At 38.7% G+C, this 25547-nt stretch overlaps 1 pseudogene; it reads right to left on the reverse strand.

The window, feature by feature from the left end:
* Positions 1 to 18633: 18633 nt before the first annotated feature.
* Positions 18634 to 19008, reverse strand: LOC131840220 (small ribosomal subunit protein eS12-like; annotated as a pseudogene).
* Between the last annotated feature and the right edge of the window lie 6539 nt (positions 19009 to 25547).

Genomic DNA, 25547 nt, shown 5'->3' on the forward strand with positions numbered 1-25547 from the left:
TTAGTGTTTGAAGTGGTATTTTTAGAGTTTGCTATGTCAGTTATCCCAGGGCCACAAAGAGAAAGGACTGTATTGACAGTGGGGCTAGGGCCATGACTGGGCTGGAGCACAGTAGGCAGTGAGAACAGAATGAGGGGTCCAGGGCAGATCTGAGCAGTCCTGGTCAGCTGCTTCTCTCTATCTGAGAGGCTCCTCCTTGTACTCTCTAGAAAAAGGTTGGACAGGGACTGGTTTAGTTTTGAAGACAGAAGGCTGTCTTGCTTACTCTGTGTTGCTCTAGGGTAAGCTAGCAACATATATGAATATGTGTGGTAAAGAACCATAAGAACCTAAATATCATGGGTCCTGAAGGCAAGACTCATATTATCTGTCTGCAGTTTGAGGAACCAGCTATAAAGTTCCCATGCTGAATATTCCTAGAGAAGTCCCTTTCAAAACCTGGCAGAGCATCTACTGCAGCTTTTAACCTAAATTCTGGTGGTTCAGCTACTTATGGCCACCAGGGATCCCTAAGGTAAAGGGTATGGCTTTTTACTATGGATCCCTTTATTAGTTATTCCAGGAAATATGTGTTTTCAACTCCTAAGTAAAATAAGTATTCATCTTTGGGGCAAGACCCCAAATTTTGCATGTAGTAGGTACTAAATAAATATTTGCTTGATATCCAAATAGGTAAATGAAAATAATAACCCCACTTTCTTCCTGATAGCTTTTTAAGCATACAATTAAATCAGTTTTTAAAGCAATAAAAAAAATTTGAAAACTTAAAAAAAATGTTTTAAAAACCCAGAGGGAAGGTAGGAGCCATTACAGGAACTGGCCAGCTTACCTAACTCATGCATTGACCAAAGCAGTTGGATAGACTAGAGTTGGAAAGGGTTCAAGGATAACGCTGGCTTTGTTGTTGTGTCTGTTTCTAATGCATGGCCATAACATTTGCTCTTGACATCTCAAGCACGGGGATGTGAATCTGGGATTCTCTCCCAGCAACTCTTGGCTTCTTCTGAGTAATACTCTCACATCTCATTAGATGCACCTGCTACCATCTGGACCTGATCGACCTTGATCCTGAGAAGGCAGGAGGGTGTAGGTGAGCAGAGGGAGGTGTAGAAAGAAGCAGGCTTACCTGTCCCCCAAGAGCAAAGGGTTAAGAATTTTGCCTTAAATTACAAGTGGCCTGGATTCAGGTCCCAGCTCTGCTATTTACTGTGTCAATCTTGACAAGTTATTCAACATCTCTGTACCCCAATTTCCTCATTCATTAAATGGGGTCACTAAAACTTATTTCAAAGGTTACTCTGGAGACTAAAGGGGGCAAGGGATGCAAACACCTCGACTGTACTCAGTATACAGTAAGGCCTCAGTAACTGTTAACTTAAAAACAAAACAAAACAAAACAAAAACCTCAGTGCTGCCCACTATGCTCCCTACTGGTCTGCACTTTCTTTGCATCTTCATGGTTTCCTGATGTGGAAACAAGTAGTTTGGGAATCATTGTAGCTTGAGATTGGAGGAGGTCTTTGGGGCCAACCCAACCCATCTGACTGAGAACCCCCTTTTATCTGCATCCCTGATGGATGGCCATTCATCCCCACCAGAGCTTATCTAGAAAATGGAAGATCACCACTTTGTGAAGCATCCTCTTTTGTTGTCTTCACTTCTAGTAGGGTTTTTCCTTGCATTGTGCTGAAATATGCCTCTTTTATAACTTTTGTGTATAATTTTGAGTTTCATCCTCTTTCAATGTTATTCTCTTCTCCATAATCCTCTAAACTTTTGACACAGCACTTTCCCCTTTTTTATTTGTCACTTAAGCACATTATATAAGCCAGCCTGTTTGAGCATCTTTTATATGCCAGTCTAATGTAATACAAGATTAATGTTTTATGTGTTTACTTTTTTTCTTCCTGGTACCTCTTTGAGGAACCAACTCTCTAAATTTTTAGCGGCTCGGATGGGGCCACCCACCATCACTCATTTCTCAGTCCCAAAGGTGGGCACATGGCCCAGAGTACCCTGCCATCCTGGCTACAGTGATTAGTTGAGAAATTAGAAGGTGACCCAACCTGGACCATTCAGGGGGTTTGCCTAGAATTTTGCTGTAACTCTGGGAAAAGAGTGATGTTCTTTTCTTTGGCATCACTGCCTCTATGGCTGATAAATGTGTAGCCATCTTTGCCAACACACTAGGATTTCATGCCTAAGAATAGATCCCAACACAGGAAAGCAGAGTCTCCTGTTAAGAAGAGATAGATCTTCCTGATGACAGAATTTGAGCCCAGGATCAAGCTGAACCTGAAACCATAAGGTTTTGAATATCGCAGTTACACAGACCTAAATCTACACCTTCCCATTTTCTGTTATAAGCTAGTTTGAGTTGGTTTTTGGTCACCTGAACCCAAAAGTATCTTATCCAGATAGGAAGTTCTTACAGCAGGACTCCTAGAACTAACTTTAGTGTTCCCTATATAGCTCCCCTTTTGTGAATACTCTATACTTTGTCATTATTGGCATAGTAGAAGGGTTATTCATTCTCCACACTCCTTGAAATTCAGAGGCAAAGGCACTCCTCAGAACTTCTTTTTTTTTTTTTTTAATATTTATTTATTTGAGAGAGAGAAAGTGAGACAGAGCATGAGCAAGGAGAAGGTCAGAGAGAGAAGCAGACTCCCCGTGGAGCTGAGAGCCCGATGCGGGACTCAATCCTGGGACTCCAGGATCATGACCTGAGCCAAAGGCAGTCGTCCAACCAACTGAGCCACCCAGGCATCCCTCCTCAGAACTTCTTAAACCTTTCTTCCAAACTATCTAAGTGGGCTAATGTGGGTCAGGGTATATTTCAGCCAAATGTGCAGCAGAAGCAACAACCCAGAAATGCCCTGTCTGCTGACCAGACCAGAGTCAGTAAAACAAATGTAAAAGGATAGTGCTGTCTTAGAGAGACAAGCACCAAAAGTTGTAGCAGAACACAGGAGACCCCCACTGTCTCAGGGAGTGGAGGACTAGGATAACTATTTCCTCCCTCTAACCTTTGGCCCACAGGTTTCCTGCTGAACTGAAACCTTCAAGATGGGCTCAGAGGAGGGACCTAATTGTTTTCTTCTTCTTTCTCCTTCTCCACTACTACTACTGCTGCTGCTGCTACTACTAACGACTACTACCACTCCTCCTTCTCCTCCTCCTCCTCCTCCTTCTTCTTCTTCTTCTTCTTCTTCTTCTTTCTTCTTTCTTCTTTCTTCTTTCTTCTTCTTCTTCAGTAGGCTCCACACCTAATATGGGACTTGAATTCCTGAGCTCAGGAGTCACATGTTCTACCAACTGAGCCATCCAGGCACCCCAAGGGACCTGGTTTTCTTAATCTTTATAGAGGGGAAACTTTTTAAAAGCATGGAATGGAAAGCATAACAAAGTTTCTATAAGAATCTCTAGAAACACATAGTAGTGGTTCTTAGAAGGGCCAACTCTCCAAATTCTTAGTGACTTAGATGGGGGCAGCTGCCATCCAAACACTCAACTATATTAGCACTCAATTATATTAGCAACGTATCAGCAGGGTTGGTTTCTTCTGTGGCCAGTCTCCTTGGCTTGCAGATGGTTGTCCCTCTGTCTGTGATGCCTGTTTCCTAATCTCTTCTTATGAGGACCCAAGTTATATTGGAATAAGGCCCACTCCACTGACCTTATTTAGCCTTAATTTTCTTTTTAAGACCCTGTCTCTAAATACAGTCATATTCTGAGATACTAGGGGTTAGGACTTCAACATATGAATTTTGAAGGACACAGTTCTGCCCATAACAGTCACCAACAGTAATTTCTGAATTCTCCAGGCATCAACAGTGCAATGTTTAGGAAATTCAGAATGCTTGATTGCACCTATGTGCTTTAAGAAATGAGATGAACAATCTGTTTTTATCAATTATGCAGAACTTCACTGCTTCATCAGAACAGATCCAAAGCAAAGGAAAATAGTAAAGATCTTGCTACAAACTATTTCTCCTCAGAGAAAGAGGCTGAGAATCCAACAGAAGCCTAGATCTTATCCTGTCTCTGCTTGGCACTCTTGCACCATAGGGACCAAGCTGGACAAAGGACTCTGGCAAGAACAAGAGGTTCACCTAGATCATTCTTAATACATGTCCTTCCCCAGGGAGCCTGTTATGAGTTCAGTTCTAGACATATTTGTATTTTAAAAGCACTGAAGAATGAGGAAAGAAAAGGCATGGATCCTGTCTCTGATTTTTGCAACAACTTGCAGATTTGACAGATTGCCCAGATAAAAAATACATAATTAAATAAGATATAACACCAGCATACATTGCATATAACAAAATGGAATATTTTTGCTTGAAAAATTATAATTGAAAATGGCATTGGAGTGAAGAGGAACTGAAGTTATATTTTAAATGTATCACAGCAGGTGCCATTTAAAGTAATCATATATTGGATCTTTATTTTTTAAGTCAACTGATTGTCACTATTTTGTTGGTTAAAGTTAACATTGTAATTTTCATGTTAAAACAACATCAGCTAGTGGAGCAAGAGGAAAATAAACAACTGTGTTGAGTCTAAGCTGGCCCTTGCTGGTCTTTCTTCTTTCCCTCATTCAATACCCAGCAGATCTTTGTTTTGTCCTTCCAATACCCAGAGTTCATTTCTACCTTGAGGACTTTGCCCTTTTGGTAACTTTGCTTCTTTGTACCTTCTGGTGTCTTGCTCATTTTGTCATTCAGGTCTCAACTCAAATGCTACATATCCTGAGAGAGGCTTTCCCACTCCCCAGTCCAATCCCAATTCTCCCTATCCCTGTGGTTCTCCCAGTGTAGTCCCAGATCAGCAAAAGCAAACTCACCTGGGAGCCTGTTAGGAATGCCAATTCCCCAAGCCCTACTCCAGACCTTCTGGATGAGGAACTCTTGAGAGTTTGGCCTGGCAGTTTGTGATTCAACAAGCCCTGCTAAGTGAGCTCATGGACACTCAAGTTTGAAGACCACTGCTCCTTCCTTGAAGCATTTTCTCCCTATCTCAGAAATTACCTGTTTTATTTGTTCATTTATTTCCTGTCTACCCTTACTAAAATCAAAGAATCATGATGAGGGTAGAAACCTCTTTTGCCTTTATCATTGCTATCTACCCTGAACAGTGCATGGCATAGTGAGGGCTCAATAAATATTGGTTGGGTAAATGACTGAAAAATTAAATGGAGAGACAATATGAGTGGATACTCTGGAGTTGAACACTCTGGTTGAACCCCTATTCTCTTACCAACTGTGTGACCAAGTCACTTACATTTCCTAAAACTATTTCCTCCTCTATAAAATGGGAGTAGAAATAGGACTTATCTTAAGGTTGCCAGAAGATAAAATGAGATGATCTATGTTAAGTGCTTCATAGGTGCATAATAAATGTCTATATTATTATTATTATTATTATTATTGGCTAGTCTCCTTCCTGAAGGTAACTGGAACAAAGGAGGTTCCCAAGGGATGAGAGTTTCTGGGAGAGATTTGAAGGTGGAGAGGGAAAAGTTGGACAGAAGAGTCAGAGGAAGTTATTTATAGTCAATGAGAAAGGGCAGACCATGTTCTTGGGAATTCCAGGATTACTGGGTACAAAGAAACAGAATATTCGGTAAATGAAGCGTGATGAACACGGAGAGAGAAACCCCATAGCTCTGAGGATCAGAAATGAGACTTTGAACATAAAGGGTAGACCCTGGAAAGTTCTGGGGGGTGCAGTGCTCCAGAACCACTTGCTACCTCCCACATGAATGTCTCTTCAGAATAAACATGAGGTTCACTTGTGTCTTCCTCAGACTACTTGCTGTTTAGAACAGCAAAGAGAATTGTCTCCCACACCCTTAATATTCTTTCTCCCTCAAAAGGTGAGGTTTCGGCTCTGGGCTGACTTTATTTAAAGATGCCTGTAAAACTGTTGTTCTCCGTGGCAACTAGGGGAATAGATGAGTGAAGAGCTTCTCCCAAATCCCCAGGTTTCTCCACATTTTCAAATTTGTTTCAGTTACTGAAGAAGGTGGCATGGCACAAAGAACAATTCATTTTTCTTTCTAAATTCCAAGGCCTGATGCAATATGTTTTTAGCACGTATTGTGGTAATGTGTTCTCATTTAATAAAACTCTGCAGAACACAAAAACATGGACATCCAAAAGGAGAATTTAGGGAGTGACTGCTTATAGTATTGAAGATTTCTTTCTTTTTTTCTAAAAGGATTTGGGGCAGTATGCCTTTAAATAATTGTTTTCCCTGGCCTGTGCATTGAGAATGCATTTTACAAAAACAACTTACTCAGAATTATTGGGAAAATGTTGCCTCCAAAGCAAGGCCACCCAGCAAGAGTTTCAGTAGGAATGGCTTTAATCCCAGGCTTGGTTTGTGGAAGGATTCTGCATGTCCCCATGGCAACAGAAGTGGGGGCTCCCTCTGCTCTCTCTTGAGTTCCTCCCCAATCCCAGCTCTCCCTGGGGTTGGGGTTTTTGGTGATGAGGTCAGTCAAGACCAGTATCCCTGAATCCAGTGAGATTTGTTTTAGAGAGAGCTCTACTAATATATAGGATAAACTCTTCCTTTGATCATTGACGTTTTTCTGGATGCTGCTTAACTCTGTGGATTAATAGTATGGTTTAACATAAGGACACAGCCTGTTTCAGAGTGCAGGCAGAAGATTATCCCAGAGAAGTTCCACGGAGCTAGCTAGAAGATCAGAGATGGACTGGATCTGTCCTTTCTGCTCCAGCCAGCTGAAACTGTGACAGCCAACTTTACCTACCTTCTATATTCCAGCTTCTAAGCTTTTGCTCACATCACATCCCTCTGCTAGGGGCTGAGTGGTATAGCAGCCAGAATAGGGCTCTTTCTGCCATGAAGCATTCTTGGATTGTTGCTTGGGTCCCATGACCTCCCACGAGAATATTTCAGACCTGGAAAAAAAAACATATTGGCTTCTAAACATGAGCAAAAAACATTGAAATTGAAATAAATTTTTAATTAAGAGTCTGCAAAATGTAACATGATATCAATGAGTTAGTTGCTACTCAACTCAAGCCCTATACGATTACATAAAATGTAAGTCTGAATCACAGGAAAACATTTATAAGTTATAACAAAACCCCAAATTGGAATTATAAAAGTTATAAAGCAAAAATTTATATGTTCTGAAAATATGTGTGAAAATATGTTATAATGTGTTTGATATGAAGTAGAACAGAGTTGGACCCTGATGTCCTAGACGTGGGCCTGGCACTATTAGTAACTTTGCAATCGTAAGCAATCAGTTAAACCCATGGAACAATGTTTGCCCACTTGCAAAATGAGTTTAAATGAGATCAAGGTCATTAAGGTAATTTGTAGATTTAGTAATGTTGATGAAATGTTGTGTTATTTTTATTTGTGAAGAATCTAAGGCAAATATGTAGAAGTAAAAGGAAAGATTTTCTCACCTGATGACAACCTTACTACCTATAATTGATTCTCTTTTAGGGATAGGCAGTCAGGTGGGCCTCTCTCACACACCTCAAGGATGTTTTGGTGGGTCTGGGGTCTTATGAAGAATAATGAAGAGTTTTTCTTTTGTGGACATAATATTTATACATTCCTTATGTTCTAATAGTATTTATACATTCCTTATGTTCTTCTCATTCACCTAGAAGAAAGGTGATAATAAGAGCAAAGGCTAGACAGGACAGGAGGTACAACCTGTGGAGTAGAAAACTCAACCCTTCTAGTCCATTCAGTCTGGTTTGTGAAGACATTCCATCAGTAACCCAAACCCGGTGGCATATACTTCCCAGAACCACCCCCCCCCCCGCCCAAAAAAAAGGTGACATAGAAATCCACCCTATGTCCCTCTCAAGAAATACCCCTTTTGTATGGGCAGTGCCGTCCTTTCTTGGCAGGAGCCTGCATATGGCAGGACTGTTTGTACCAAAACTATGAGAAACCTGGGGAGAAGCTTGCTATTGGCACAATGGGCATCACATGGACATTTTAGATCTCAGGCCAGGCCCTGATTGATGACAACTCAGATGGCCTGGTTGCCAAGAAAATGCAGTGAAATCTCTATATGCTGATACTGATGTGTTTAAAACAGTGCCAGATTCAGAGCAGTTCCAACCTTGCAGTTAATTATGTAGCATATTCATATTATCCAATAGAAAGTATAAAAAAAATCTAAATCTGATTAATATTTTTTTCCCCCTCCAGGTCTCTTGTACTCAGAAGTGTTCTGGTTTTTCTGGATTTACTTAGGAAGAACTTAAGATCCTGGTGTTTGTATTGGCAGTTTGATATTCTTGCCTCTTGATCCCTGATTTTTGCCTGCAGCCTTGCTCTAGCAAGTTTGATTTAAAGACCAACATCTGAACACACCCTGTGCACTGGAGTCCTTTGGCCTGTGTACACCCTCTTGATCACCCTCAGTGGTACAGGTTTTGCTCATCCCTTTCAGTCTAGCCAGGGGCTGCTCCCTTCAGAAGAATTCCCCAGGCTACCTCAGACTACAGGACCCTCTCTTTCTTCTAACAATGATGACTCTCAGTATGGACTCCACTTATTTAGGATTTACATTTTTCTTTGGATCCAGTTCAGCATCACCTATGATCTCATGTGTGACAGATCCTGGAGAAGACCTATTGACAAAAAATCAAGGTTCCTGTCCTTGAGGACATGGAGGGACATGTTAGGAGTTAGGAGAGACCCATGAAAGATGAGGCCATAGAGGAAGAAGGTAGAGAATGACCCGAGGAAGTGGCTGTGGAAGGTGGCACAGAGGTGGCAGCCTTCTTGCTGCATTTGTGGGTAAGGCAACAGGGAGAAAATCCAAAGCTGCAGAGACATGAAAGGGTTTGAACATGTCTGGGGCTGGAGAAAGATGACTGTGACCCAGTTGTACTTGTGGAGAGCAAGTACAGCAAGAAAGATGACTGTGACCCAGTTGTACTTGTGGAGAGCCTTGGAGCCAGACCTGGAATCCTGGCCCCAGTACTTATAAGCTTTCGTGAACACGAAGAAGTTACTTCACCTCTCTGGGCTTGTAACCTCACCTGGACCTGGACAGTGTGCATAATAATGGTACCGGCCTTTTAAAGTTATGAGAATGAATAAAGTGCATCGAACTGTGCCTACATATGGTCACAGGATGAGTGAAAATGATTTCTCTGGGGTACAGCAGACTCCTATGGGCAGATGCCACTGGCAAGGGGCCAAACTGGGGTGGAGCTTGTATGCTTTGTGTGGGGGTGAGTTGGGGCTTTATCCCTCCAGCAGTGAAATCTTGAACTATAACATCAATGTTCGTGAAGGTGTGTCTTATCTTAGTTAAAACTAAAGAGAACTGCCTTGTATTATATTCTCTATGTACCTAGAATAATTCCTGAGACTCAATAAAGACTTGAATGAATGAATGAATGAATGCATGCATAGCAGGCTAAAAGAGCCTTGTTTCTGTGTATGTGGTATCATTACACTACATTTTACTGCAGTGTTCACTGAAGCTCTGCTTCTGTGTCTACCTTTGCTTCTTCCAGACTTCCACTAAGTTCACTATCTGTGAACTTCCTCTTCTCCCTCACTGTGATCTTTGGTCTTTTCACCTTCTAATCTCCTAGGGCATTTGACTAATTGAATTTATGTCTGCCTGAATGTCTGCTCAGGGACTGCAATTTCAAGGATGTGTGATTTCTTCTCCCTACTCCTCCTTGCCAGGCTTCCACAGTCCTGACAAACCAGTCCCCATCCTGGGTCATTGCCATCCTCCTTCTCCACATCTCGCACTCCCAGGCTCCTACACACTGCAAGACAGGTCATTAGATTGAAGACTTAGTAAAATGTGGTTTGTCTACTGCACCCTCAGTGCTGCCAGGCAGTCATCTGTTTTTTACCCCTTAAATTTTTTTTTACTTTAAAGGTTTATTTACTTATTTGAGACAGGGAGAAAACATGCAAGAGTCAGTGGGGAGGGGCAGAGGGAGAGAGAATCCTGAAGCAGACTCCCTGCTGAGCACAAAGCCAGATGCAGGGCTCCATCCCAGGACCCTGAGATCAGGACCTAAACTGAAACCAAGTGTTGGACGCTCAACCAACTAAGCCACCCAGGTGCTCCCCTTTTAGCCCTTTAAAACATGAATTACAGACATTTACAAGAAAATATACAGCTCAACGAATTCTCAGAGTTAACTTCCAAGTGATCGCCAAGTGGTCAAAAACTAGAATGTTTCAACACCCATGAAATCCTCATCACGCTCTGTCCTGATCACTAGTACTTTGTCTTTTTCTAGAGTAAGTGCTATCTTAAAGATCATAGTAATAATTTCCTAGCCTTTGTTTATACTTTTACCACTTAAACATGTACTATTAAACACTATAATTTAGTTTTGCTCATTTTCTGAACTTCCTATAGATGGAATTATAGAGTATATACATTGTGTGTTTGGCTGCTTTGACTTATTATTATGTTTATGAAATTCATGTCATTGCATGAAGCTATAGTGCATTCATTTTTATGTTGTATTTCATTATATAAATATACAATAATTTTATTAATATATAATTGACATGTAACATTGTATTAGTTTCAGGTGTTCAACATAATGATTTAACATTTGAATATATTGTGAAAGGATTATCACAAATCTAGTTAACATTCATCACCATACACAGCTACAAAAAATTTTTTCTTTTTTTTTCTTCTGTTGAGGACTTTTAAGGTTTGCTCTCTTGGCAACTTTCAAATACACAACACAGTATTATTATAGTTAGCATGCTGTACATTACATTCCCATGACTTATTTTATTTTTTATTTTATTTATATAATTTTAAAGATACAGTTCTTTATTTTAGAGAAAGAGAGAGAGCATGTGGGGAGGCAGAGCGGTGGGAGGGACAGAGGGAGAGAGGGAGAGAGAATCCCAAACAGAGTCCCTGCTGAGCATAGAGCCTGATGCAGGGCTCCATCTCATGACCCTGAGATCATGACATAAGCCAAAATCAAGAGTTAGATGCTTAGCCAATGGAGCCACACAGGTGCCCCAACTTACTTATTTTATAACTGGAAGTTTGTGCCTAACGATTCCCTTTACACATTATGCCTCACCCTGCCTACATAATTTCTTTATCCCTTGTGCAATTGTCAGATACTTGGGTTGTCCATTTTGGAGTTACTCTGAGCAGTACTGCTGTGGACATTCCTGTTCACGTCTTTTGGTGCCCATGTGCAAGTGTTTTTGTTAGGAATTCCACCTAGAAGTGAATTCTGAATCATGGAATATGAGAGACAGGACTGACTAGCTCTCAATTTTGTTTCTGGAATTTACACACATCCCCGGTCCCCAGCAGTGAAGGAGATTTCCAGTGTTTCATATCCGCACTTACCTTTGGTGTTGTCAGTGTGATGGTATCTCATTGTAGTTTTAATTTTCATTTCTCTAATTATTAATGGAGTAGAGTCCCATTTCCTATGTTTTGGGACCGTGGATATTCTCTTTTGCTAAGTGCTTATCCTTGTTTCTTTTCTCATTTGTCCATTGAGTTGTCTATCTTTTGTTTTTGGGTTTGGAGGTGTCATTTTGGGTACAAACCAGTTGAACAGCATCTTTTGATATACAGAAGTTCTTATTTAATGTAGCCCTATTTATTAATCTTTTTCTTTGGTTAGTGCTTTTTATAGTTGTGTAAGAAATGTTCCCCTACCTTGAAGTCATGAAGATATTTTCCTGTTTTTTTTTTTTTTTAAGATTTTATTTATTTATTTGACAGGGAGAGAGAGATCACAAGTAGGCAGAGAGGCAGGCAGAGAGAGTAGGGGAAGCAGGCTCCGTGCTGAGCAGAGAGCCCAATGTGGGGCTTGATCCCAGGACCCTGAGACCATGACCTGAGCTGAAGGCAGAGGCTTAACCCACTGAGCCATCCAGGAGCCCTATTTTCCAGTTTTTATATGTTTTTTATTATTATTCAGTGTGATTTTTTGTTATTTTGGGCTTTCACATCTGAGTCTGTAATTTATTTGCAGTTGTTTTTTTTGTGCAGTGACATAGGGACCAAGATTCTTTTTTTTTAAATTTTTAATTTTTTATAAACATATAATATATTTTTATCCCCAGGGGTACAGGTCTGTGAATCGCCAGGTTTACACACTTCACAGCACTCTCCAAAGCACATACCCTCCCCAATGTCCATAACCCCACCCCCCTTCTCCTAATCCCCCTCCCCCCAGCAACCCTCAGTTTGTTTTATGAGATTAAGAGTCACTTATGGTTTGTCTCCCTCCCAGTCCCATCTTGTTTCATTGATTCTTCTCCTACCCACTTAAGCCCCCATGTTGCATCACCACTTCCTCATATCAGGGAGATCATATGATAGTTGTCTTTCTCCGCTTGACTTATTTTGCTAAGCATGATACGCTCTAGTTCCATCCATGTTGTCGCAAATGGCAAGATTTCATTTCTTTTGATGGCTGCATAGCATTCTATTGTGTATATATACCACATCTTCTTTAAATGTTCTTCTTTAAATGTTTGGTAGAATTCCCCCGGGAAGCCGTTTGGCCCTGGGCTTTTGTTTGTTTGGAGATTTTTAATGACTGTTTCAATCTTCTTACTGGCTATGGGTCTGTTCAGGCTTTCTATTTCTTCCTGGTTCAGTTGTGGTAGTCTATATGTTTCTAGGAATGCATCCATTTCTTCCAGATTGTCAAATTTGTTGGCGTAGAGTTGCTCATAGTATGTTCTTATAATTGTTTGTATTTCTTTGGTGTTAGTTGTGATCTCTCCTCTTTCATTCATGATTTTATTTATTTGGGTCCTTTCTCTTTTCTTTTTGATAACTCTGGCCAGGGGTTTATCAATCTTATTAATTCTTTCAAAGAACCAGCTCCTTGTTTCATTGATTTGTTCTATTGTTTTTTTGGTTTCTATTTCATTGATTTCTGCTCTGATATTTATGATTTCTCTTCTCCTGCTGGGTTTAGGGTTTCTTTCTTGTTCTTTCTCCAGCTCCTTTAGGTGGAGGGTTAGGTTGTGTACCTGAGACCTTTCTTGTTTCTTGAGAAAGGCTTGTACTGCTATATATTTTTCTCTCAGGACAGCCTTTGTTTTGTTCGACAGATTTTTTTTTTTAAAGATTTTATTTATTTATTTGACAGACAGAGATCACAAGTAGGCAGAGACACAGGCAGAGAGGCAGGCAGAGAAGGGGAAGCAGGCCCCCTGCTGAGCAGAAAGCCCGATGTGGGGCTCCCAGGACCCTGAGATCATGACCCAAGCCGAAGACAGAGGATTAACCCACTGAGCCACCCAGGCGCTCCTGTCCCACAGATTTTGAACAGTTGTTTTTTCATTATCATTTGTTTCCATGATTTTTTTCAATTCTTCTTTAATTTCCTGGTTGACCCGTTCATTCTTTAGAAGGATGCTGTTTAGTCTCCATGTATTTGGGTTCTTTCCAAACTTCCTCTTGTGGTTGAATTCTAACTTCAGAGCATTGTGGTCTGAAAATATGCAGGGAATGATCCCAATCTTTTGATACTAGTTGAGTCCTGATTTAGGACCGAGGATGTGATCTATTCTGGAGAATGTTCCATGTGCACTAGAGAAGAATGTGTATTCTGTTGCTTTGGGATGAAATGTTCTGAATATATCTGTGATGTTCATCTGGTCCAGTGTGTCCTTTAAGGCCTTTATTTCCTTGTTGATCTTTTGCTTGGATGATCTGTCCATTTCAGTGAAGGGAGTGTTAAAGTCCCCTACTATTATTGTATTATTGTTGATGTGTTTCTTTGATTTTGTTATTAATTGGTTTATATAGTTGGCTGTTCTCATGTTGGGGGCATAGATATTTAAAATTGTTAGATCTTCTTGTTGGACAGACCCTTTGAGTATGATATAGTGTCCTTCCTCATCTCTTATTATAGTCTTTGGCTGAAAATCTAATTGATCTGATATGAGGATTGCCACTCCTGCTTTCTTCTGATGTCCATTAGCATGGTAAATTCTTTTCCACCCCCTCACTTTAAATCTGGAGGTGTCTTTGGGCTTAAAATGAGTTTCTTGTAGGCAACATATAGATGGGTTTTGTTTTTTTATCCATTCTGATACCCTGTGTCTTTTGATTGGGGCTTTTAGCCCATTAACATTCAGGGTAACTATTGAGAGATATGAATTTAGTGCCATTGTATTGCTTGTAAGGTGACTGTTACTGTATATTGTCTCTGTTCCTTTCTGATCTACCACTTGTAGGCTCTCTCTTTGCTTAGAGGACCCTTTCAATATTTCCTGTAAAGCTGGTTTGGTGTTTGCAAATTCTTTCAGTTTTTGTTTGTCCTCGAAGCTTTTAATCTCTCCTATTTTCAATGATAGCCTAGCTGGATATAGTATTTTTGGCTGCATGTTTTTCTCGTTTAGTGCTCTGAATATATCATGCCAACTCTTTCTGGCCTGCCAGGTCTCTGTGGATAAGCCTGCTGCCAATCTAATATTTTTACCATTGTATGTTACAGACTTCTTTTCCCGGGCTGCTTTCAAGATTTTCTCTTTGTCACTAAGACTTGTAAATTTTACTATTAGGTGATGGGGTGTGGGCCTATTCTTATTGATTTTGAGGGGCATTCTTGAACCTCCTGAATTCTGATGCTCGTTCCCTTTGCCATATTGGGGAAATTCTCCCCAATAATTCTCTCCAGTATACCTTCTGCTCCCCTCTCTCTTTCTTCTTCTTCTGGAATCCCAATTATTCTAATGTTGTTTCGTCTTATGGTGTCACTTATCTCTCGAATTCTCCCCTCATGGTCCAGTAGCTGTTTGTCCCTCTTTTGCTCAGCTTCTTTATTCTCTGTCATTTGGTCTTCTATATCACTAATTCTTTATTCTGCCTCATTTATCCTAGCAGTGAGAGCCTCCATTTTTGATTGCACCTCATTAATAGCTTTTTTGATTTCAACTTGGTTAGATTTTTAGTTCTTTTATTTCTCCAGAAAGGGCTTTTATATCTCCCGAGAGGGTTTCTCTAATATCTTCCATGCCTTTTTTGAGCCCGGCTAGAACCTTGAGAATTGTCATTCTGAACTCTAGATCTGACATATTACCAATGTCTGTAATGATTAGGTCCCTAGCCTTCGGTACTGCCTCTTGTTCTATTTTTTTGTGGTGAATTTTTCCGCCTTGTCATTTTGTCCAGATAAGAGTATATGAAGGAGCAAGTAAAATACTAAAAGGGTGGCAACAGCCCCAGGAAAATATGCTTTAACCAAATCAGAAAAGATCCCAAATCGTGAGGGGGAGAAAGGGGATAAAAAGAGGTTCAGAAAGAAAGAAAGAAAGAAAAAAAAAAGAAAACAAATAAAGAAAAGTATAAAAAAGAAATATATATATATATATTAAACTAGTTAAAAAACATTAAAAAAGAAAAAGGTAAAAGTTAAAAAAATTTTAGCAGAAGAAGAGAAAAAGAAATGAAAAAGAAAAAAAAATTAAATTAACTGCAAGACTAAGAATCACAGGGAGAAAGCCCTGAGTTCTGTGCTTTGCTTTCTCCTCCTCTGGAATTCTGCTGCTCTCCTTGGTATTGAAACTGCACTCCTTGGTAGGTGAACTTGGTCCTGGATGGATTTCTTTTGATCTTCTGGGGGAGGGGCCTGTTGTAGTGATTCTCAGGTGTCTTTGCCCCATGCGCAATTGCACCGTCCTTACCAGGGGCCGGGCTGAGTAATCCGCTCGGGTTTGCTTTCAGGAGCTTTTGTTCCCTGAGCACTTTCCATAGAGTTCCGGAGAACGGGAATACAAATGGCGGCCTCCTGGTCTCTGGCCCAGAGGAGCGGAGAGCCCAGGGCCCCACTCCTCAGTGCGCCCTCAGAGAACAGCACCCAGTAACTCCCGTCTGCCTGACCTTCTGCCGCGCTCTGAGCTCACCGAGCCTGCAACCGGTTCAACGTAATCTAGAGCAGGGAGCTCACTATCGGCTCTGTCTCTGTAGCCGTCTTCCCTGTTCCAATACCCACAAGCTCTGCGACACTCAGACACCCCCGATCCTTCTGTGACCCTGCGGGACCTGAGGCCACGCTGACCCCGCGTGGGCTTTGCCCTGGTTTAGCCTCTGGAGTGATGTCCCTCAGTGGAACAGACTTTTAAATGTCCTGATTTTGTGCTCTGTTGCTCCACCGCTTGCCGGGAGCCAGCCCCTCCCCCCAGGGTCTATCTTCCCGTTGCTTTGGATTCACTTCTCCACCAGTCCTACCTTTCAGAAAGTGGTTGTTTTTCTGTTTCTAGAATTGCTGTTCTTCTTCTCTTCGATCTGCCGATGGATTTGCAGGTGTTTGCAATCTTTAGATAAGCTATCTAGCTGATCTCCTGCTAGCTGACTTAGTCTCAGCCTGCTACTTCTCCGCCATCTTGACTCCTCCCTCTTTTTTTTTTTAAATCACATGGATATCTAGTTTTCCCCAACACAATTTATTTAAAATACTATCGTTTACCCACTCTCTGCTGTGACAAATTTGTCATGTTTGTGTGCACATCAGTCTGTTGTGGGACTCTATTCAGTTCATTTATATAGAAACATTTATATAGAAACATTTATTTCTATGTTTATGCCAATGTCATACTACTTCAGTTATTTTACCTTTATAATAACTCTTGATATTTGATAGAGCAAACCTTCCTTCCTTGCTTTTCTCTTCAAAAGTGTCTTGGCTCTTTATCAATTATTCATTTCCATATAAATGTTTAAAATAAGGTAGTCAGTTTCCTATATAAACAACAATAACAAAAAACTTATAAGAATTTCAGTTATAATTGTCTTGAATCTATATATCAGTTTTGGGGAAGAATTGTCATCTTCACAATATTGAGTCTGTGATTTCATGAACTTGTATATCCACTTTTTAAGATGTCTTAATTTTTCACAATAATGTCTTACAGTTTTTGCACATCTTTTGTTACATTTATTGCTAAGTATTTAATATTTTTATATTTTTGTTAATAGTATTTTTCAAAGTTTCTTTTCTTATATAATTATATTATTATGTTTATAATTACATTAGAAATACAATTATATTAATAATTACACATACAATTATATCATTTGTAAATGATATAAATATCATAGATTTTTTTGTATGTTGACTTTCCAGCCAGTAATCTTGCTAATTACATATATTTCAATAATTGAATATCATTTTTAAATGTATATTATCATTATAATCTGTGAATAATGAAAATTTCCTTTCTTCTTTTCCAATCCATATGCCTTTTTTTTCTTGTCATATTACAATGGCTAGTACAGTGTGGCATAGAAATGGTGATAGCATGTTTTCTTGTCTTATTCTTAATTTCAAAGGGAAAACCTTCAGCATTAACTGTTAGCCATAGATATTTTGTAAGTACTTGTATCAGTCTTCAACCAGTCAGTCCCAATGAGAAAACAACACAGTAATTTAAACGGAAAGTTCAAGACAATGAATTATGAAACCATGATAGGAGGGTAACTATGAAGATGTAGAGATAATGTTAAAGGACACCAAGAGCTGAAGGAGAGTATCCAAGTAAGAACAAACTTGGAAAGGGAGCTCCCTTCCCAAGGTTGCAGTGCATCCCTCATTGTAAATCATGTGAGTGCAACACTGTGATTGGTGGAGAAGTTTTCTGGGTTGCTCAGGCTAGCACAGGGCAGTAGCTGAGAGACAAACAGTATCAACCTTTTAGGACTCAGGCCTTTCAAGGCTGGTGTAAAAGAGTTAGGTTTCCACTATGTTTATGAGGCCAGAATCTTGGAAGACCATGGGAAGGCCATTACTGGACCTGGGCTGAGGCTGCAAGTTTGCTGAGGACTACATGCTCTGGGTACACAACTGGAGCAGAGCACCTTCAAATGTGCCCACACACTTACACCTCTCACCTGTTTGCAGCGGAAGCAAACACTGTACTTTGGAGTCAGGCCAGAGAAACCATCTTTCTCTTGCAGTGTCACTCCAGCACCCTCTTTTGGCAAAGTTCCATGTACTTACAATGAAGGAAAAGTGCTTCAAGAATTCAGTCCATCACAGAACAGGTACTGAAGGGTGATTTTGGAGTTGAGAGACAATAAATTGATGACTGGCACAATACCCTTTTTCAGATTAAGGAAGTTCTCTTCTATTTCTAGGTTTCTTAAAGTATTTTTTAATGAATAGGTTTTGAATTTTATCAAATGATATTTCTACACCTATTGAAGCAATCATATGGTTTTTCTTTACTATGAATATAATCAACTATGTTAAACCAATTTTTATTGGAATGCAATATAACAAAATTTTCCATGTTTTTTGTACATTTTTGTATTTTTTAACTGTACTAATTCAGTAGCATTAATTTCATATACACCATCACCACTATCTGGTTCCACTTTCTTTTCATCATCCCAAATAGAAACTCTGTACCCTTTAAGCAATAACTCCCCATTCTACCTCTGCCCAACATATACAACCTCTGATCTATTTTCTATGAATTTGTCTAATCTAAGTATTTCATATAAGTAGAATCATACAGTATTTGTCCTTTTGTTTCTGACTTATTTCACTTAGCTTAATATTTTCAAGTTTCATTTACATTATACAACTTTTCTTTTGAGGAAAAAAAACAAGTTTTTTTATTTGTTCATTTCTTGTACTGAAGGTATTCCTTGATGACATCCTTGGCCTGAGACTCTTAGTCATAGACCTTAACCACCACACAACTGCAACCAATCACTTTTTGGGGTTTCCTGTCTCTGTCAGAGGTCTACACATTCCCCTAGTTTCTTGTTGTCATCAACCTAATTCAGCACAAAGGGCCTCCACCAACTTGACATACATAGGTTCATCACAGCTGGAAGCAAGCACACAAAGATGGGCTTGGTGCTTGTCTAAGACTTAGGCAGCTTTTCAAATTCCATGTGCTAGGCCATCGTGGATGAGAATGTTCTTCAGCATCTCTTGTAAAGCAGTATTAAATATCCATTACACCTCCTGTAATAATGCTTTCCTTGGCCATGGCAGTGGGTTATAGGTGGAGCTGAATCTTGGTGCACATAGTCTCTCACCTCCACATGACTCCACAGCAGCAGGAAAAGAATAGAACTTCATTTCTTTTTGTGGCTGAATAACATCCATTCCACATATATATCATATTTTATTTATTGATTGTAATGGTTAGTTATATGTGTCAATTTGACTGCATCATGGATTGTATCTGGGTGTGTCTGTGAGGGTGTTTATTAAGGAGATTAACATTTGAACTGATGGACTGAGTAAAGAAGATGGCCCTCTCCAGTGTAGGTGGGCATCATCCAATTTGTTGAGAGCCAAAGTAGAACAAAAGGCCCATGGAAAGGTAAGTTTTCTCTCTGCTTGACTGATTAGTCTAGGATATTGATTTCCTTCCCCTAGCACTCCTGGTTCTCAGACTTTCAGACTTTGACTGGAGTCTATACCATTGGCTCTCCGGCTCTTAGGTCTTTGGACTATACCACCAGATTTCCTGGGTCTTTAGCTTTGCAGATAGTAGACCATGGGACTTCTCAGCCTCTTTAATCATGTGAACCAATACCTTATAACAAATCCCTTTATATCTGTGTACCTCTATATCCATCTATTTGTTTGCATCTATCATCTATTGTTTCTCTAGAGAACCCTAATATAAAACATCTATTCATTTGTTGAAAGTTGAGTTTTTTCTACTTTTTGGCTAATATCAATAATGCTTCTGTGAACATTAATGAACAAGTACCTGAGTTCCTTTTTTCAATTCTTTGAGTATATGTAGGAGTGGAATTATATGATAGGTCATATGGTAATTCTACATTTAACTTTTTAAGGAATCAGCAAACTGTCTTCCAGAGCTGCTGTAACATTTTATATTCCCACCAATAATGTACAAGGGTTACTATCCTTCCACATCTTTGCCAACACTTGTTATTTTCTGCTTTTGTTTGTTTTTTATTATAGCCATTCTGGTAGGTGTGAAATGGAATCTAATTGTGAGTTTGACTTGCATTTCCCTAATGACTAATGATGTTGAACATCTTTTCATGTGTTCATTGGTCATTTGTGTATCATTTTTGCCCATTTGATTATTCTTTTAAAGATCTTATTTACTTATTTGAGAGAGAGAGAGAGAATAGAAGCAGGAGAAGGGGGGTGGGAGCAGAGGGAGAGCAAAAAGCAGACTCCATGCTGGGCACAGAGCCTGATTCAGGGCTCCATCTGACAACCCTGAAATCATGACCTTAGCCAAAATCAAGAGTTGGATGCGTAACAGACTGAGCCACCCAGATGCCCCTTTTTTGCCCATATTAAAAAATGGGTTGATTTTTTTTTTGTTTTTGAGTTGTAGGAATTATTTACATATTCTGGACATTAAGCCCCTATCACATACATACTTTGCAAATATTTATTACCATTTCATTGCTTGTCTTTCATTATTAATTGTTTATTATTAATTATTAATAATAAACTTTTTAAAAAAGATTTTATTTATTTACTTATTTGTCAGAGAGGAAGAGAGGGAGAGACAGCACGCAAGCAGGCAGAGAGGCAGGCATAGGCGGAGGGAGAAGCAGGATCCCTGCTGAGCAAGGAGCCGGATGCGGGACTCATCCCAGGACCCTGGGATCATGACCTGAGCTGAAGGCAGCAGCTTAACCCACTGAGCCACCCAGGCGTCCCAATAATAAACTTTTAATGCACAAACGTTTTGAATTTTTATGATGTCCAATTTATCTATTTTTTTCTTTTGTAGCTATGCTTTTGTTTTTTTGTTTTGTTTTGTTTTTATGTAGGCTCCACACCCAAGGCGGGGCTTGAACTGGTGATGCTGAGATCAAGAGTCACATGTTCTACCAGGTGGGGTGGGTATTAGAGAGGGCACAGATTGCATGGAGCACTGGGTGTGGTGCAAAAACAATGAATACTGTTCTGCTGAAAATTAAAAAAAAAAAAAAAAAAAAAAAAAGAGTCACATGTTCTACTGACTGAGCCAGCCAAACTCCCCTGCCTGTGCCTTTGGTGTCATTCTTAAGAGACCATTGCCAAACCCAAGTAAGAGTTATTCTTAGTTTACTGTTAGAAGTTTAGTGGTTTTAGCTCTTAAATTTAAGTCTTTGACCCATTTTGAATTAATTTTTGTATATGGTCTAAAGGATGGTTCCAACTGATTCTTTTGCATGTGGATATTCAGTCTTCCTGGCACCATTTGTTGGAAAAACTACATTTTTCTCCCACTGAATAATCCTTGTTGAATGTCCTTGACCAAAATAAGAGGTTTTATTTCTATATTTTCAATTCTATTCTATTTGTCTATGTCTGTCCTTATGCCAGCCACACTGTTGTGATTATCATAGCTTTGTAGTACATTTGACATTAGAAAATGTGAGTTTCCCAACTTTGTTCTCTTTCAAGGTTGTTTTGGCTACTCAGAACTCTTGAAATTCCATATGAATTTAGAATCAGCTTTTCCATTTCTGCAAAAAAAAAAAAAAAATACCATTGGGGTTATGATAGAGATTTCATTGCTCTTTGGGTAGTGGCATCCTTATAGTATTGTCTTCTCATTCATGGACAAGAAATGTCTTTCTTTTTATTTAGGTCTCTTTTAATTTCTTTCAGCCCTGCTTCATAGTTTTCAATGTACAAATCTTTTATCTCCTTGGTTAAACTAATTGCTAAGTGTCTTATTCCTTTTAGTGCTATTGTAAGTGGAACTGTTTTTTAAAATTTCTGTTATAATTATTTATTACTAGCATAAAGAAATAAAACTGTTTTTTAATGTTGATGGTGTATCCTGCAATTTTGCTGAATTTGTTTCTTAGCTCTAAACGTTTTCTGAATCTTTAGAATTCTCTACATATAAGATCATGTCATTTTAGAACAAAGATAATTTTACTTCTTCTTCTCTAATTTGAATACCTTTTATTTCTTTGTATCACCTAATTATTCTGGCTAAGGCTTGCAGTATGGTATTGAATAATAGTGATGAAAGTGAGCATCCTTGTTTTGTTTCTGATCTTAGGAGTAATGTTTTCACTTTTTCACCATTGGGTATGATGTGTTGTGGGGGTTTTCCTATATGGTCTTTATCATATTGAGGAAGTTCCCTTCTGTTAGTGTATTGTGTGGTTTTTATCACACTAACACCAACTAACTAATGTGTGTTTGGAAAGGGTGTTGAATTTTGCCAAATGCTTTTTCTACATTGATTGAGATGATCATGTATTTTTTTTTCTCTTTCATTCTGTTAATGTGGTATTACATTGATTGATTTTTCATATATTGAATCATCCTTGCACTCTGGAATAAATTCTATTTGTTTATGGTGTGTAATGCTTTTACTGCAATGCTGAATTCAGTTGGCTAATATTTTGTTGCACATTTTTACATCTATATTCATTAAGAATATTGGTCTATAGTTTCCTCTTTTTGTAGTATCTTTGTCATGCTTCGGTAACACGGGCTTCATAGAATGAGTTAGTAAAATGTTCCCTCCTCTTTAATTTTTTGGAAGAGTTTAAGAAGGACTGATGCTAATTCTCCTTTAAATATTTGATCCTTAGTTTTTCTTTGTGGGAACATTTTTGGTTTCTGATTCAATCTTCTTATTTTTTATAGGTCTATTAAGATTTTCTGTTGGGACGCTTGGGTGGCTCAGTTGGTTGAGCCGCTGCCTTCAGCTGGGGTCATGATCCCGGAGTCCTGGGATTAAGTCCCGCATCGGGCTCATTGCTCCGTGGGGAGCCTGCTTCTCTCTCTGCCTCTGCCTGCCACTCTGCCTGCTTGTGCGCTCTCTCTCTCTCTGACAAATAAATAAATAAAATTTTTTAAAAAAGATTTTTTTGTTTCCCTCTCTTCTTAGTTTCATTCTATTTCTTCTTAGTTTTGGTAGTTGTGTGTTTCTAAGAATTTATCCTTCTCATCTAGGTTATACAGTTGTTCATAGTCTTTTCTTATAATCCTTTTTATTTCTATAAAGTTCTTTACAACCTATGCCTTCTCTTTCACTTGTGATTTTAGTTCTTTGAGTCTAGTCTTTTCTTCTTAATCAATTTTACTAAAGTTTGTCAATTTTGTTGATCTTTCCAAAGAACAAACTTTTGGTTTCCTTGATTCTTTTGCTTTTTCAATTCTGTATTTTGTTTATCTCTGCTCTAATTCTTATTATTTCCTTCTCTCTATTAACTTGGAGTTATTTTCCTCTTTTTTTCTAGTTCCTGAAAGTGTAGAATTAAGCCACCGATTTGAAATCTTTCTCTCTCTCTCTAAGTGTAGGCACTTACTGCTATAAATTTCCTTCTGCACTCTTTTTGCTGCTTCTCAGAAGTTTTGGTATATTTTATTTTCATTTTCATTTGTCTCTAAATATTTTCTAATTTTCCTTGTGATTGCTTCTTTGGCCCACTGATTGTTTAAGAATGTTGTTTAGTTCTCACATATGAATTTTCATTTTACTTTTGTTACTGCTTTCTATCTTCATCTCTTCATGGCTGGAGAAGATACTTTGTATGATATCTATCTTTTTAAATCTACTGAGACTTGTTTTGTAGCCTAACATATGGTTTATCCTAGAGAATGTCTCATGTGTTCTTGAGAAGAATATGTATTCTGCTGTTGTTGCATGGAACTTTTTTTTTTTTTTTTTTTGGTCTATTAGGTCTAGATGGCTTATTTTATCCAAGTCCTCTGTATCCTTACTTATCTTCTGTCTGGTTGTTCAATCCATGATTTAAAAGAGGGCATTGAGGTCTCCAATTATTATTGTAAAACTGTGTGTTTCTCTCTTGAATTCTGCCAACTTTGGCTTCCTATATTTTGAAAGTCTCTTGGATGTATAAATGTTTATAATTAATATATTCACGTGCTGTTGTAAAAATTTTATTAATATATGGGGCACCTGGGTGGCTCAGTGGGTTAAAGCCTCTGCCTTTGGCTCAGGTCATGATCCCAGGGTCCTGTGATCGAGCCCCGCATCCGGCTTTCTGCTGAGCAGGGAGCCTGCTTCCCTTCCTCTCTCTCTGCCTGCCTCTCTGCCTACTTGTGATCTCTGTCTGTAAAATAAATAAATAAAATCTTTTAAAAAGTTTATTAACATATAATATCTTTCTTTGTCTCTTGTAACCTTTTGGATTTAAAAATCTATTTTATCTGTTATTAGTGTAGTGACCCCAATTCTCTTTTGGTTACTATTTGCATGGAATATCTCTTTCAGTGCTTTTACTTTCAACCTATTTGTGTCTTTGGATCTAAAGTGAGTTTTTTATAGATAGAATATAATTGAATCATTTTTTAAAAAATCTACTTTGCCATTTTTTATCTTTTGATTGGAGAATTTACTCTATTTACATTTAAGGTAATTATTGATAAGGAGGGACTCAGTTATATGGAGTTATATACCATAATTACAATAATACTAGATTTTATAATTGTCCATGTATTTACCTTATTTCATCTTGCAGCTTAAAGTAACTGTCTAGTTTCTTTTCAATTTAACCAGAAGGACACCCTTTAGCATTTCTTACAGGACAAGTCTTTAGCGTTTCTTACAGGACGGTCTAGGTGGCAACAAATTCATAGCTTTTGATTATCTGAAAATGTCTTAATTTCCCCCTCATTTTTTTGATTTATACATTTCTTCCCTTATCTAAATTTTTATTGTAGTAAAAAATACTAACAAAAAATTTACTAGCCCAACTATTTTTAAGTGTACAGTGACTAGTATTAAGTACATTCATATTATTGTGCAACTATTACCACCATGCATCTCTAGAACTCTTTACATCTTGCAAAACTGCAACTCTATACCCATTAAGCAACAACTTTCTATTTCCCCTGTCCTGTCAGCTCCTGGCAACTGCCATTCTCCTTTCTGTCTCTATGAATTTGACCACTCCAGGTACTTCATGTAAGTAGAATCATATAGTATTTGCCTTTTTGTGATTGGTTTATTTTACTTACTGCAATGTTCTCAAGTTTCATCCATGTTATAGCATGTGTCAGAATTTTCTTCCCGTTTAAGGCTAAATAATATTCCAATAAAGCTAAATAATATTCCAAAATAGTATCAACATTGATACTTGGTATGTCTGGTTATTTTAATTGTGCACTAGACACAATATTTGAATACTTGTTTGTGGAAAATATTGAGGCCTACAATAATATTATTTTTTTCCCCCATAGAAGATCTGTACTTGCTTCTAGCAGGTTCTCAGGAAGATCTAGCAATCCAGGATGAAGCTGGCCTGCAATTTTTGCTGGTCTTAGTTTGCTTCTAGTTTTCCCAAGTTAGGGTCCTGTGGAGACTCCATTTACAGCACAGAAAATTCATTAGGGATCCTTCTCTCCTAATTTTCATGGGTCTGGGATTCTACTTTTATCTTTCTAACCCCACAAGGCTGCCAAAAACACTGCTCAGATGCCTCTGATGGAATAAGCAAACACCCCCAAGGGGAAAAGAATTCAAATAACAGGCTTGCCTCTCTGGATTATCTCTTGAGTCTAGTAGGTAATTTTTTACTGCTTTGTAATCACCACCAAGCAGTTGCT

The sequence above is a fragment of the Mustela lutreola genome, chromosome 9 (genome assembly GCF_030435805.1).
Source record: "Mustela lutreola isolate mMusLut2 chromosome 9, mMusLut2.pri, whole genome shotgun sequence".
In the NCBI taxonomy this organism is placed as follows: Eukaryota; Metazoa; Chordata; class Mammalia; order Carnivora; family Mustelidae; genus Mustela; species Mustela lutreola.